Below are 17967 nucleotides of genomic sequence, written 5' to 3'. Positions count from 1 at the left end.
AAAATATTTAATTCTAATTAATTACCTTTGATCGATTGAAATTACTACTAAAAAAATCAAAGATATGTTAGATAATATAATAGAAAACATCAAATAATTAATTAAATAAAAGGGGAAAAGAGATAAATAAATAAAATATAAAGAAATGTTATATATAAAAATGTTTAAAAACGAAATAGAGGAAAAATGTTAAAAATAAAATAAAAAAATAAAAGACGTTAAAAGAAGGGAAAATAAAATAAAAAGTGAAGAAAAAATAATAATAAAAATATAATAATAAAAAAACACATAGAAATGCAATCCCGAAACTTAACTATTATGATATACTAATGGTATTTATATGATTTATATTATTATTATCAATACATTATACATGAATATGTAAAATCAAACATATTTAAATGTTCAATATTTGTTAATTAGTAAGCGATAAGAAATCTAAATAACATAAATAAATGTATAAAAATGCTTCAGTGACCGAAAATGCCTTATAATATACGATTTTAATTAATTTTTTTGGATTTGCGAAAATGACCAACAAATTCGCAACGCGAACTCCAATTTCGCAACTCAGTTTTGAAATTCGAGTTAGAAATTCGCAACTCGAATTTCTTTTTCGCAACACGATTTTCTAAATTTGCAAAGCGAATATGTAAATTGCAACGTGAATTTGTAATTCACAACACAGAAGTCAAATTCGCAAAGCGCGTTTATTTTCGCAACGCGAATTTTATTTTCGAATTCGAAACACGATATTAATTTCGTAACACAAATGTAAATAATATAATCACAACTCATAACCTAAAACCCTATATCACAACTCAATCTCATCTCCATCTCTCACTCTCTACGGCGACATCCGTCCCCATCTCCGACGACCCCCTCTATCTCCATCTCACAGATCCACCCTCACAACCATTCAAGGCCACAAATGAAAAATCAATCACCGAGTGTTAATTTTTTTTAATTATTTTTGTTTTGAAATTTTTGTATTATTATTAGATTTTTCATATTTAAATTGATAATAAATTTACTGATAATTTCAATATATAGATTAATCATTTCACTTAGATTGCTTAGTAAATTCATTCGGTTGCTGTCAATACTGCTAAACTGTTTAGTCTTTAACCCTATGAAGTTAATATTTGTCTTTTGGTTGAAGTAATGCAATTTATTCAAGTTTCAATTTGTAGAAGAATAGTTTTTGAAACTTAATTTCGCAACGTGGATACAACGTTTTGGTTGAAGTAATGCAATTCATTCAAGTAATTTTGCTGTCAATTTGTTTCTTCAGACCATGACTAACGATCTACCCGAGAGGATACAACGTGGAGATGAAGAGATATGGTTTCATTTTCCATCGGCGTATACTTGTTTTGGGAGGGAGGAGTTTTGCTTAATTAATGGTCTACGTTTCGGACGACACGATGAAGTAGGTCGGTACACTAGTCATATCGCTCACCCATCATGGTTATTTCGGGTTTTTCCTGAGCTGGCAAAGGCGAAGCCCAGTTTACACGCCAACGATTTGAAAAGATTACTTCTTAAAGATGGTTTTACTCGGATGGATGACCTTGATGTTGTCTGAGTATGCCTTTTATTACTTTTGAATGCCGACTTTTTAGGCAAAGAAGGCATACAACCTATTTTTTAGGATTTAATATTATTGGTAGAGGACCTAAATGCATGGAACGTGTTTTCTTGGGGTTCATATCTATGGAAAGCTACCTGGAAAAAGTTGTCGTCTGCCTTTGAGGACCGTCGTAGTTTGCGTGGCCATGGTTTCAAATACACTTTGGTAGGCTTTATTTGGGCCTTTAAGGTAAGAATTTCTATATAATGTTTCCAAAATTATAATTAATTATTTAACAATTACTAAAAATAATTTTTGTGTATTATATTGTTTGTAGATTTGGATATTTGAGGCTTTTTCCAGCATGCAGACATATGCAATCAAAAAATCAAATGATATTCCTAGGGCAATTACCTGGAGGAGGATCTGACTGTTGAATTGGGAAGATTTACTATCATATACGACGATGAATGATGTAAGTTAACACAAATACTACCATATATAAACAAGTTATTACTAGTAGACATTTGACTTTGTTTGAGCTTTTATATTATTAGGAGGCAAATTATCCATTACAGAGACTGACACCCACAGAGGCTGAGCTTGCCAATGATTGGTGGCAAGCTAGTAAGCATTTTTTTGATGGGACGGATGATGAGCACCCCCCACTTCGAGAGCCATCACCTGATCAAGTCGATTCTGCAGCTCGACATCGAGAGCCATCACCTGATCGAGCAGATTATACATCTCCACACCGAGAGCCATCACCTATTACATCACATCATCGAGCCTCTTCTCCACCATCACCTCATGATAGGCGACCGGTAAAGATGCCATGACATTTATCTCCCCGTTCTCCACCTCCACGAGATGAGTTAGGGGAGTTACGTGATGAGGTCAGTGCTTTGCGTGATAAGGTCGGTACTTTACGTGATGACATGGTGAGGTAGATGTTTTACACGATGACAATGGTGCTTTACGTGGTGAGGTATCTACTTTACGTGATGAGGTAGTCGCTCTACATGAGATTGTTTCATCGTTGCAGAATGAGGTTCACACTCTACGCAATGAGGTAAGTTTGTTTAATACTATACTAAAAATACAAATAACCTTTTTTCGGCATTATTTATTATTTATTTATTTATTTATGTATTAATTTATTTTTAGCATCCCAATAAGGTAGATGCCTTACGTCGGGTTTTTCTTGCACGACGGGGTTCATGCATCAGACATCTTACACGTTCCATTACGTCTCCTTTCACCCCATTAGTTCCAAGATTATGTAAGAAGAAGCCCGATTCACCTGTCATCGTTCAAGAGGCTCCTCATATCGTTCAAGAGGCCCCTCCCATCGTTCAAGAGGCCCCTCTCATCGTTCAAGAGGCCCCTCCCACCGTTCAAGAGCCTGATTCACATGGCATACTATGTCGACATGTTGATAAACCCCCTCTCGTGCCCGGTATGATAGATCATAGTTGGATTTCGTATCAGTTACCGGCCAGTACCATTCATCAGCAGGAGAGGAGAACACTACTGGACATAATTATGGATAATACCCTTTGGGCTAAGACCGCAGTTGATTTTTATCAACATGAGCGGAGCCAGGGGTGCTACGCTGACATATGCAAAATCGACGATAATATGCAAAATCTTGGTGGGGTGTTTTATTAGGGGTTTAAGAGAATGAATATTTCGAATGGGGGATAAGTCTTATATTCTTCTTATATTGCATTTTGATTATTTTTTTTAATTCACTAATATAAGTATTTTTTTATAAAACAACATATTGATGCATGGGTGTCACGTCTTCTGATTATAAGGAAATTGAAGAAAATAAAAAAGATGTGATGTACTATTATGCCTTCATCTTTTCACGTAGCTCACTTGAAGGATCAGAGAGACGCTTCATGTGCGTTGGGTAATGGAAAAGCTATCATTTATCATGCATGGTGGGAGGTCGATAAGGTTAGAATTTATTTTTGCATATTTAAAGGTGTTCATAAATTTTATTTGATGTGTGCAATTGAATTATTATTTATGATTGCAGGTGTTTATCCCTATTATGGAACGTCGTCATTGGCTTCTCGTTGAGCTTCAGCTCCTATCCCTGAAGACGATAGTATATGACAACATGTTGAATTACATACCATTGTCTGATTTGAAAGATATTATTTGTAAGGGATGGAGTAGGGATGGCAAACGGGCGGGTCGGGTGCAGATACCCCCTCCCCCATCCCATACCCACCTAATATTTTTCAATCCACCACCCGCCCACCACCCATAATGGGTAAAATTTTCAAATCCACCCGCCCACGCGGGTACATTCTCAAATCCATCCTCACGCCCACTACCCAACTAGAGATGTACCCGGCTAGACCCGCTTGACATCAAACTTAAGTTATACATAAGCAACAAACACATAAATAAAACTAGTACTTACTCATTTTGCCCTAAACTAATATCAAGTAGTCTAAGCTCCATTCCAATCCGAATTTCAGTACATTTCCACAGTTTCGATAAGTTTTGATATGTTCCAACCAGTATCAATGCATCCAGATTGATATAAGATTTCGATATTTTAACTAAAAAAATGAGTATTTTATTATGCAATCCCTTCCAATATCCTAAGACAGTGAATCCTTTATACCAAAAACACCACAAAATCCAACATCATTTGAAGATCGGCAGAAACATGATAGTAACAAATGAAACTGAGAAATACGTAGAACCCAGACTGTCTTTGAAGATCGGCGCAGTAATGACTAATGAGAGGTTTGAAAGGAAAAAAAATTATGCATAAACTTAACTTATCCCTAATATTTGGTTAAATAACCAGTTATATCTTATACAATATTAGGATTTATAAATTAGTCTCTAAAATTACACCTAAATTCATAATGGTCTAAAATGTAATGGATATTTAGTTGGGCGGGCGGATACGGGGCGGGTAAGGTGTTAAACCCATTACCCACCCACTACCCACGACGGGTACCACTTTCTAAATCCACACCCGCCCACTACCGACTAAAATTATACCCATCCCTGCCCCAATTGGAGCGGGTGCGGTGCGAAATTCATGAAATTGTACCCATTTGCCATCCCTAGGATGGAGCGCTCATTTGGCTAAATACTTGGATACGATTGATTATTGGACTAATTCAGGAAACAAGAAGCCAAATAAGTTAAAAGTTACATTGATGAGAGACGATACAGTGCCACAATAAACGGCGGAAGCCAGAAGGGATTGTGGTCCTCTTGTATGCATGTGCTTGGAACGTATGACGACAGGAAGTAAACAGTTTCTACCTCCCACAGATAGAGATAGAGGTGCAATAGGGTTGTGGTAAGTGTGCATAAACAATCATTTGTTATTGGTAAGTTTGAGCAAGTGTTGTTAACATATATACTCTTTGTTGGTTTGAAAATGTTTGGTTAAGTACCTAGAATTCAATAATTTGTTGTTTGTTGGTTTTAGATGTGTAGAACATGTAACACCCCTAACTCATATCCGACCCGAACACAAGTCCGAGGTGTCACATTGACCTTTTAAAACATGTATTTGTATAAAATAGTGAGTAATTTAAAACTTCTATAACATATAAATGACTAATTTACATAAAAGACATTTTCATTATTACAAAACCAATCAGAGCGTGTATATTTCACTTATTTATTTACATATAACTATTCAAAACATTTATAAAACTGTTCATAGCTTAAACAACAGATTCTTTTGAAAACATGACAACTAGAACTTTATATACTAAAATACATATTATTCACATCTTTTCTGATCTGACCTTTAGTAAGGAGAACTGACTGTCTTGCTCCACATTGCTCTTTACTCTTCTCGAAACCTACGTGTAAATCACTTACACGCTAAGTCAAAGACTTAGTGAGGCATATAAACATATAAGGTAAACGGTAACTAATAATCATACCTAAATAATTACTACTATCATTTCATACCACTCATACTTTTACATGTAACAAATATATGCATACATATATGTCATTATCATTCATATATCTTATCTCATGTTCCTATGATCTCTTATGTCCATATCATATAACATATATCATAACAATTGCACATATACATATCATGTCATGTAAACCATATATATACTATCATAAAACACATACACCAAGCAAATATATTATCATCTTCATTTCTTTCTTATTTTATCACTATCATTGATTCCTTTCATCATATGATCTTATAAGTTACCATTTGTACAATCAATATCACACATGAAATTCCACAAGGAAACAAACATATTATCATATCACGTTATTAATATTATCTATTTAATAGCCCATGATACACATGTGAGAACTAAAGATATGTGAGTACATAGAGGTTGTGCACTAATGCTGTCACCACAACTCATATAATTGCACCGAAGTGCCACATATAATTGCACCGGAGTGCCGCGTAGAATTGCACCGTAGTTCCATATAATAATGTCCATAAGGACCACATATAATTCCTTAAGAATCATATACATATACTAGGATCAAGTATGTGTCTCACCAGACTTCACACATGTTCCAATGAATACATATATGTCCCAAATGACCACATATCATTCCTTAAGAATCATATACATATGCCAAGGATCAAGTATGTGTCTCACCAGACTTCACACATGTTCCAAAGAACACATATATGTCCCGAAGGACCACATAGACCCTCGACTCTTGGCAAGCCAACTATACCCCTAGCTTTCATGACACATAACATGGGCATTATCTTTTATATCCTTTTACATATTCATGTAACCATATCATATATTCATATAAGCTCATGGTTTCATTCACATATACATGTAATCACGTAGTTCATGTCAATTCTCATATGAGTTCATATTCATATAAACATAGGATTCACCCTCATGTATCACATATACTTTCTCTTTCATATGGCTCATAACATTTCTCATGTGTTCATATGACATGTAAATCATTGTCATCTTATCATGTTATCACATAAACATATCATCTTACAATACATACAAAACACATCAATACCTATATTCACATATACCTATCATTTCATTATCCTTATTATTATTCTTATCATCACCATTAATCCCTTTTACTTACCATATTCATATCAATAACACATATACTCATGCACACATATAAATCATAACAAATACATACTTCTATGAATTCATGTTTTTCACTATTGGAAATAGACTTATCACAAGTCTTATTTTCCCTTGAACCTCATATACTAGAGAATGTGCACTCACCTTATCTTTGCTTTGATTCGATTATAATCCTTCAATTGATCCGGAACGGGATCACGTTCTATATCTTTGCTCTTGACTTCCACGCGTGAAGAAGAAAGGAGAAGAAGAAAACTCTGGAAACTCATTTCCCACGTGTAAAATATATATCCCCACTATCACATTTTTTAATTCCTTAAATGATCAAATGACCATTTTACCCTTTAGTTCCTTTAATAATTACTAACAACTTTTAGGAAATACTTCCAAATAAATCATTGAACTAATCCATTCTTCTACTTTAGTCACCAAATTCTGAAACTTTACAATTTGGTCACTAACCCATAGTTTGGGATGTTACAGAAAATCTCTTATATATTGCCATAATGTTTCTGCAGGTTAATCCTGAAGTGAGCTGCGTGAAATTAATGTATTTGGATGTAAGCTCCCTATTGTTAGGAGCATTTGGATGTACTGTCTGGGGCTGTCAAGTGTAAATAAGAATTTTTTTTTGTTTAATTGATTTATTGTTTAATGAACAATCTGCATTATGTTGAAGGCAAAAAAATACATGTTGAAGGTAAACTTTCGCAACGCGAAAATCAAATTCGCGTTGCGATTGTTGCGAAAGTTAAATTCGCAACGAGAAAGTCAAATTCGTGTTGCAATTTTTGTGTTGCGAATTTGATTTTCGCGTTTCGAATTTAACTTTCGCAACAATCGCAACGCGAAAATCGCAACGTGAATTTGACTTTCACGTTGCGAATTCAAGGAAAACACCTTAAAAAGGATAACAAACAACAATCTAATAAGTGATAACAATTGAACATATCATAGCATGTTCAAACTTAAGTTACTAATGCGTGTCTAACTGAAAATGTATGTATTCACACATAAAATACACATAATACAACGTTTTCATTTAAAAATACACATAATACACATAAAAATCATTGCGATTTTGATTTCCTTTTGCTTGGCACCATATGAGCTTTGGATTTTGATGAGGATCTATATTTTGGTATAGGAAAAGATGATTGTGATGGCACTAGTGATCCACTGGTTAACCTTGTATGACCACTTTCCTTGCACCGACTACATGTCGATATCCTCTTCTCTTCACCCTTAGATGGTATACGATCGCGATTTTTTGGTCGGCCAGGTAGCCTGCTGTCCATGACTGGTGGTAAAACTGTTTGTAAGTCATCTGGTATGTCCCACTCAGAAGGATGTGGAATAGGGTAGACAATCTCGACATAAGTCTGTCGATATACTTATATAGTGTAGCAATCCATAACGTATGCGCTTGAATCATCTTGGTTTAGTTGAAGAGCAACTTTTATAACATGGCCACACGGATAAACAGATGTTTGCCATTTCATATAACTACACGTCTTTGCATTTAGATCGACAAGCCCATTTAAGTTATTATACAATACTTTAAACAAAGTGTTTTAACATGGTTCAACTCTCCATGACGTTGACTTCACAACACGTTTCGTTATATTTTTTCAGTCCATGGTGTAACACGACGTTCCAATGTTCCTGTAAATTTAAATAAATAATACTTAGTAAAATATATTAAATATGATAAGTTACGAATTTAAAGAAATAATGCCTGCATGGTTTCTTTTCTTGTAGTACCACTATTGAATAGAGGCTCGAAAAAACTCCATTAACATAGTAATGGGTAATTTTCGGGAATGACAACTTAGAGCGTTGATTGATTCTGCACTATTATACGTCATGAAACCATATCTTGCTCCAAGTTGATGCACTCTTGACCATCTTTCAAACCCGACATCTTCTAGTGTTTGAGCACATTGAGGCAAAACACATCTTAAACAATTTATATGCTTATTAAAATTCACTTCCCGATAAGCTTTTACAGCCTTCCAGTATATCCATTTGTGATTTTTATACCAGCAGACCTTGATTTTAAATTTCTGTACAAATAAACACCACAAAGTCCATGAAAAGCATCTGTGAAACACCTTCTAACAGCGTTGTCAATTGAGTTTGCCCTATCGGATATGATTGTCAGATTGCTAATAGAACCTATGCAATCCCTAAAATGTCCCATAAACCATGTCCATGAATCAGAGGTTTCAGATTTGCCAACCCCGTAAGCTATTGGCAGTATCTCATTGTTAGCATCCATGGTTACTGCTAAAAGTTTACTCCAAGGTATCGACCTTTCAAATGTCTCCTTCAACTATAATAACTGGGCGCATGCAAGTAATAAACGAACGGATCTAAAATAATATACACAAGAAATATAATCATTTAAATGTGAAATGCATGTAACTAACAAAAATGAGTCAACAAAATTATATTGATTTACTAACCGTAGCACCAATGGCGATAAACAGCAACTCAAAGCGTCCATCTCTATCTGTTTTGATATGAGTTACCAACCCAGGATTTTTCAGCTTTAAATTGTGACAATAAGCCGACAGTTGGGAAAACGATGCTTCTGGCGATCCCCTCAACAATTCTAAGGCATAACATTTGGCTCTTCAAGCTTGAGAATATGAGATACTAATCTTGAACTGAGCATTCATGTCAGTCATAATTTCATGTCCCCAATATACCCTGACATTCAAAAACATTAACTCAGCCAGAAAACCACCCAACACCTTTTTGTTTGCCTGTCTATGGTGAGGCAAAACTTGGGTTCTTGAACATGTATGTTTATCAATAAAAGTCCTAACTTGAAACGTTTCACAATATTTTATCCTCTTTGAAATCATACGCTATGTACAATTTTTGTCAATCATACACTTTGTTTCGAAACAATTTTTGCTTGATTTGTTAACTTTTAGTTGATAACCATCTTCCACACATTTTGTATACAAAGCTATCTTCAAGTCTTCATTTGTATCAAAACAATCATTTTTCTTGAAACAAATAACTTTTGTGTAACAATCAACTGCTATCTTTACCAACTCTTGTTCTGGTATCTGAAGTAATTCTGGCATATTTCAGTTATACTCCCGTGGCATTTTCTTCTTTTTCTTTTCTTCGAGGACTTATTCTTTTTCTTCTTCAGGGTTATATAAATTACATAATGGATGTTCAACATGTTCATTCACAGTCGTAACTTCCTCCTCGTTATCATCAACAACATCTTTCTCGGCAACGACTGTTTAATCATCAAAATTCGGGTATTAACCAATATCAAAATCATTACACGCAGTGTCTATTTCTTCTTCTGAAACATCATCAAAATCAGAGTATTGACTAAGATCAAAGTCAGGGCATTGACCAAGATCAAATTTCGAATACTGACTAGTACTCACAATTTTTTCTGTCGGCTCATCATCGTCTAAATGGTCAATACGAAAACCAAAATTTGGTGCTGAAAGTTTATTAGGATTTGGATTAGGGAAAGATTGTGGGTTTTGAGATTGTGTTTGGTCTTGGAAATATGGTGAAACAAAATTTTCTTGGTGATGAAATTGTGGTGGAACCATTAAATTTTGAGATTGATAACAACGTTGTACATTGTGAGCACCATAAATTGGGGTTGAAGAACTTAGTTGATTACTACCCGCTACTGACCCAACTTCACTATTTCTAGGTTCAACAACATACAATGTAACATCATCTTCTTGCGAAACACTAATGTAAACAATGAATCGTTCAACATCTTCATTGTCGGTTAACAAATAAACTTTACCCTTTCTCTGATAAGATAGCCTAAATCCACTTAGAGGCTCTAAATTCAATTTCTTTACAACACGTAACATTAGAGTTTTATAAGTTAACTTTTTTAATGACAGTTTTAGTTGAAGATTCATGGGTAAAGGTATATATTGTAAAACACCATGAACATTCTCCCATGACCCTACAAAATACAAATCTATCCAAAAATGATCAACATTAGATGATTTCATTCTACAAATTGTAAATTAATTTACTAAACAAACGAGCTATAACTATATATCATCACTAACTTAGAGAAAAACATACCTTTATTAAGTTGATAGTTGATAATTTGGGAGAGAAATCATTGAAAAATTATATAGAAATAAAATTATTTAAAAAAAAATTAGAGATGGGGAAAGATATCGTTGGATATAGAAACGGATGTCGCCGGAAAGAGTGATAGATGGAGATGGAATGAGTTACGATTTAGATATTTAGGTTATGAGTTGTTGCTGCTGCGTAGTTTATATACCCAAAACATTTGTGTTGTGAAAATAAAAGCTGTTGCGAAATTAAAATTTGTGTTGCGAATTCGAAAATCGAGTTGCGAAAACAAAATTTGTGTTGCGATTTAGAAAATTTTGTTGGGAAAAGGAAACTTGTGTTACGAAAAAGAAATTCGCGTTGTGAATTCAGAAATCAAGTTGCGAATTTGAAATTCCGTGTTGCAAATTTGGAAAATCGCGTTGCGAATTTGGAAAATCGCGTTGCGAATTTGGAAAATCGCGTTGCGGAAAAGAAATTTGAGTTGCTAATTTCAAAATTGAGTTGCGAAATTGGAGTTCGCGTTGCGAATTTGTTGGTCATTTTCGCAAATCCAAAAAAAATTGGTTAAACTTGTATATTATAAAGCATTTTCGGTCACTGAAGTTATTTTCATATAGTTTGATGTAAGTTAGTACCGCCCCGTATTCTATTTGAAGCAATGATGAAAAGGGTTTAAAAAGAAAGGATTAAGGATGATTATCGAGAGAGTCGATAGTAAGTTGGACAGTGTTTGACTCGTGCTCGTTAAGAAAATTTGTTGCTCGTTTAGCTCGTTAAATTTTTGTTTGACTCGTGCTCGTTAAAAAAATTTATTGCTCAACTCGTTGCTCGTTAAGCTCGATGCTCGTTAAGCTCACCGAAATTTTTACCTTATTTTCTTAATTATAGGTAAAATCTACTAATACTAAACAAAGTTGAATATAAACATAAATTAATAAATTTAACTAAGAATATTATCAAAAGAATGTATAAAACAATTTTAAAATCTAAACTATAAAGTAACAATTCACAAGTACATTAAAATAATAAATATGGTTTGATTTTTAGTGTAGTAAAATACTAATTAATAATTTAATATTTTTGTCATTTATTAGAAGATTAATAGATTAGCAATTAAACCATTTTTATTATCTATTAGTATATTAGTATTTTTTAATGAAACAATTTTTTAAATAACTACTGAAAAAATTATATAAAAAAATTTATGAGATGCTCGCGAACTTATCGAGTCGAGCTAGACTTGCTCGAATCAACTCGTTAAGGTCTCGAGTCAAACTCGAGTCATCTCAAGTCGAATTTTTATCGAACTTTGACCGAGTCGAGTTCAAACTGCTCAACTTATTAAATATTAGGATATTATTGTTATATCGTGTTAAGCCGAAAGGTGTTGTCTCGACTCGATGGCTTAAACTTATAATTCTTTATATGCACATGCATGTGACCCTACAACATTATGTACATGGAACCATCCCATACAATCCAATGCTATGATTTTGAGGTCTCATTTTTATTGGTGGGCAGGGATGGACCTAGGGAGCGGATAGGACGGTCACCCTCATTAAAAATCTAAAATTATTGTATATTTTAGATTTTTTATATATATTTTTTATTAAAGATATGTTTTCATCCACTAAATTTTTGTAAATTTAAGTTCGCTCTCTTAACTTAAAATCTTACGTAGTGGTGGTGCATCACATTATAGCTCACCATCCCTGTTTACATTATTGGGTTCTAATCACCATCACATGTATCCTTTGGCCATCACTATTCCAATAAATTTATCCAAATATATTAGATATAATTCTCGATCGTCCGAATTGAGTCCTAAAGAGTGGGATATTTTAATTTAGAAATTAAATTAAATTCAACTCGAGATTTAATAAAAATATTCTATGGCATACATAACGGAGGTCTTCCACGGAAGCTGTTCTCAACTTGACGTTGAGAGCAGCCTACTACCCTACCTCCCCCTTATCCTATTACATATGGGAATATGGTCAATTAACTTATGGCCTACATCAAATAAACATGAATATTATAAATGTTACGTAAAGATGAGATTGAGCCACGTTGGTTCGTTTCTTGATAGGATAAAATTAATTAATTAAAGAGGGAAAGGGTTGACTCCAACCATTAATGGAGTTTTTGAGTTTAACCGAACAAGTCTGAAAGCATCTAAATTTCACCTAATGTCTACCTCAATTTGGCTTAATTCATTAATTGTCTCTTAATTTATACATTTTTTCTCTCTAAAAAATATCAGTAAATATTTTTCTATTAAATTTATAAAAAAATACACCTTTTTCAAAAATACCCCTCGTTATATGTTGGCTCCGCGTGCACAACCTTAAATATTTATTCACTAATCTTAATGTATTAAATTAAATTTAATATTTTTTTCTAAAATAATAGATTGTTTCCATCTCTCCATACATTTGCCACTGATACGAGCTCTCGATGCTTTCACACAAAAATGTGTTTTTATTGAATAATTAAACCCTAAACTTTAAACCTTAAATTTATAAAAATATCATAAATATTATATGTCGGCTCCGTTTGCACAACCTTAAATATTTATTCACTAATCTTAATATGTTAAATTAAATTTAATAATTTCTCTAAAATAATAGATTGTTTCCACCTCTACATACATTTGCCACTGATATGAACTCTCGATGCTTTCACCCAAAAATATGTTTTTATCAAATGATTAAACCTTAAACCCTAAATTTATAAAAATATCATAAACATTATAGTCGGCTCTGCTTGCACAACCTTAAATATTTATTCACTAATCCTAATGTGTTAAATTAAATTTAATATTTTTCTAAAATAATAGATTGTTTCCACCTCTACATGCATTTGCCACTGATATGAGCTCTCGATGCTTTCACCCAAAAATATGTTTTTATCAAATGATTAAACCCTAAATTTATAAAAATATCATACACATTATAGTCGGCTCCGCTTGCACAACCTTAAATATTTATTCACTAATCCTAATGTGTTAAATTAAATTTAATATTTTTCTAAAATAATAGATTGTTTCCACCTCTACATACATTTGCCATTGATATGAGCTCTCGATGCTTTCACCCAAAAATATGTTTTTATCAAATGATTAAACCCTAAACCCTAAATTTATAAAAATATCAAAAACATTATAGTCGGCTCCGCTTGCACAACCTTAAATATTTATTCACTAATCCTAATGTGTTAAATTAAATTTAATATTTTTTCTAAAATAATAGATTGTTTCCACCCCTACATACATTTGCCACTGATATGAGCTCTCGATGCTTTCACCCAAAAGTGTGTTTTTATTGAATGATTTAAACTTAATCAATAACTTCTAGTGAAAAATTTATTGAGGTTTAAGATTGTTTTTGGCTGGTACTCGACAACTATAAATGGTTGATGATGGCAGATGACGTTCGAATTTTAAATTTAAAACTTTTAAAAAATTAATTTAATTGTTAAAAAGAGGAGGAAAAAAGAAACATAAGAAAAATATATTTAATTGATTTTATATTTTTAATTCTTTCATTTATTTAAGAAATTTAGTATTTCGTCCAACTAATATTGATATTAATTAACATACAATTTGATACATGATTGTAAGTTAGCTAATAAATATTAAATATATTGATTTAGAGATGTAATAAATAGTAGCCATACATAGGGGTGAGCAAAACTCGACTCAACTCGAAAAATAAAAAAACATTAATTTCATGTTATTCGAGTTGAGTTATTCGAGTCAACTTGAATTATAAATTCGGTTTTCAAGTTCGAGTCGAGTTGAAATTTTGAATTTTCAAGTTATACATGGTTTTGTTTAGTGCAAGAGGTTGGAGAAGATTTCGAAGCTAAGGGGAAGGAAAAGTCTACTTTGGGTTGAGTCTGACGTTTCCAACAATATAGCATCAAAGGTAACTCACTCTTGACTCAACTATACCTTATGTAAGTCATTTAGATAAAATGTAGTAGGTTGCATAAGCTTGAAGCATTCTCATGGTAGATTTCATGTTTTAGAGTTATAAACATGTCTAAGGCCCTATTTATGCTCCTTTGTATCTTCATAAAACTTTAATAATGTAAGTTATTAATTAACATACAATTTGATACATGATTGTAAGTTAGCTAATAAATATTAAATATATTGATTTAGAGATGTAATAAATAGTACCATACATAGGGGTGAGCAAACTCGACTCAACTCAAAAAATAAAAAAAACATTAATTTCATGTTATTCGAGTCGAGTTATTCAAGTAAACTTGAATTATAAAATCGGTTTTTGAGTTTGAGTCGAGTTGAAATTTTGAATTTTGAATTTTCAAGTTATACATGGTTTTGTTTAGTGCAAGAGGTTGGAGAAGATTTCAAAGCTAAGGGGAAGGAAAAGTCTACTTTGGGATGAGTCTTTGACGTTTCCAACAATATAGCATCAAAGGTAACTCACTCTTGACTCAACTATACCTTATGTAAGTCATTTAGATAAAATGTAGTAGGTTGCATAAGCTTGCAGCATTCTCATGGTAGATTTCATGTTTTAGAGTTATAAACATGTCTAAGGCCCTATTTATGCTCCTTTGTATCTTCATAAAACATTAATAATGTTTGGGAACCTCACTAAGGTCTTTGGGATAGTAGAATATGAGTTTTTGCACCTATTTTATGATCTCTGCAGGTTGAGTTGCGATACTTGAGGGATAATATCGAAACTTGTTCTTCTTCTTGGGCAAACTCATGAGTTTCTAGCAAGAGTATCGATAATTTGGGTCATAGTTTCGAAACTCCTAGAAAGTTTTGAAACTAGGCATAACAGAATGTTTAAAAGTATCGGTACATATATAAATTAAACTCGAGGTACCCCAACACTTCAATATATCTTCAATAAGACTTCAAGCGAGAACAATAATAATATCATAACAATAGAAACCGAAATAGATAGGTTTATATAAAACTAGCATTGGTTGATGCTCAGAAAACAATCAGGACACCCGAGTTCCCTTTTACCATAAATACGACAGTCAGTGGATCCAAGTAAGTGCCACGACACTATAGCAGCCAATTAGGCGTAGATGACCCAAGACTCAACGTAGTAAGTCGATGGGTATCAGTTTCGATGCAAAATTTCGGATCTCACCCAGGAGTAATCGATGGTGCTTCGGAAGTCCTAAAGGGGTGCATGAGCTCTAAGATGCAAAATCCCTTAGCTGCACCATGATGCAAGCCACAGATTAACAACTTAGTAGTTGTATACTCAGACTTGTGCCACTTGCCATTTCATTTAGTGAATGCATATAGTATAGTATAGTACATTTTAGTGAGGTACTGAGCTCGTAAGCTCAGTGTTCGGAATGTGTTTTCGTGCAGGTTCTTAGGGAAAATTGTGGGGAGCTATCGTCATCAATATTCCAATGCAACATAGTAGATTTCCAGAGAATGCATGTAATGTTATGGACCTTGTTATGTATTCAGTTGTAACTCTTTTGAAACTCATTATTTTGTGTTATTTTGCAAATGTATTTTGATAGCACCCCATTATTTGTAAACCCGGTTTATTATCATGTTTTTATATTACATTATAAATGTCTACATTTCAGAGATTTACAAGCATATTTGAAAGAAAATTTTGGGTCACTATTTCGGTAGTCCAGTGTAACATTATAATCCATGAATCTTCGTGTCTAACTTGATTAGGGTGTTACAATTAATTTTTAGTTTGACCATTAAACTTTAGATAAGATATTAATTTAATTTATTAATCCGATCAAAATCTCTCGTGACCATCTCTCGTAAACCACCGTTATCGATCATTACCAATTGCAATTACCACGGTTCTCGCCTCTACACTAGAAAAAGAATTAAACCAGCTCGAATTAGCCATACCCATAGCCCTATTCAACGTTTTTGAGACCAAATGATCAGTACCTTGCCCTTTCTCCCACGTGAAAAGATGGCCCCCACTAAGCAACATCTTATGAATCGCAATCCTCTAGTGCACAGCTAAAACCTTCAATCAAGTAATTTGGATGAATTGACTTTCCTTCCTCATTATTGCTAGCAAGGTCATTGAAATCACCCATGAACATCCAAGGACCTTGTCACCATCCATTATAGGCCTTCCTTCACATGCAGAAGCCCGAGTGCGTTATCCTCTTGGCCTAAGCCAATATCTGATCTAGATCCATTATGATTAGACGTTGGTTGACCTCTCACCGCCTTTCCTTTATGACCTCTTAAATTTATCTTCGATGAACTTGTTAAATAATCTTTGTTAAAAATGAACGTCATATTTTTTAAATAATATGAATTTGAGCAACTACATTTTTAAGGTACCTACTATTCGAGAAAAAAAATTATCCTCAATGAAAAGGAAATTTACTAATTTTATTTTTGTTTGTAAATTTATCATCATTATCCCATGATCACTAGTGATATGTATAACACAAACTGGTTAGTTTGTTTTTTGCTCATCGATCAACTAATCCCGTGATTTCGTAGCTGTAAACCCTAAATCTTTGAAACCCATATTTAGAAAAAAAGAAATCAAACATTGGTTCTAAATTAATATACCCAAAGCTGTCCAGTCAACAGATTACAGACTTATCTGGTAAATTCCAACCTGTTATCACTTTTCTTTCCCCGATCATCACCTCAAAGCTATATTAAACCCTCAACCTCCATTGTTCTCTCATTCATCAAAGAACTCTAAATCCCAAAAAGAAGAAGAAGAAGAAGAAGCTATGAGTTTCAACTGCTTGACCCTTAAAAGAACCGTCTCGATCAATGAGAGGGATCATTTTGGCCATAAACAAAAGCCGAGCGTGACATTTTGTTGTGCAAGTAGAGCGTGGTCTGGGAACTACGAGCAAATGAGTAGTGAGTCGATGTCGAAGAAGACTAAGAAGGGTCACGGAGGGCGGAACACCATCGACACCACGTACGAATCCAAGGGTTTCAACGCCAACTCTGAGCCGAGGCTGGTGAGGAGCTGTGGGCTGAGGAGGGATTGGAGCTTTGAGGATTTGAGGAAAGAGATGACGACCGTACGTAATTGACATTATTATTGCATCCATGCATGGCTCTAGGGTTTTAACTTTTAATCAACGCTTTCATTTCTTTACTTCTTTAATGTAATTCGTATCTTTAAATTTCTTACTTTTATTTATTAT

This window comes from Hibiscus syriacus, unplaced genomic scaffold, assembly GCF_006381635.1.
Source record: "Hibiscus syriacus cultivar Baekdansim isolate YM2019G1 unplaced genomic scaffold, ASM638163v2 tig00111941_pilon, whole genome shotgun sequence".
NCBI classification, from domain to species: Eukaryota; Viridiplantae; Streptophyta; class Magnoliopsida; order Malvales; family Malvaceae; genus Hibiscus; species Hibiscus syriacus.
Note: the sequence above shows the minus strand (reverse complement) of the source record.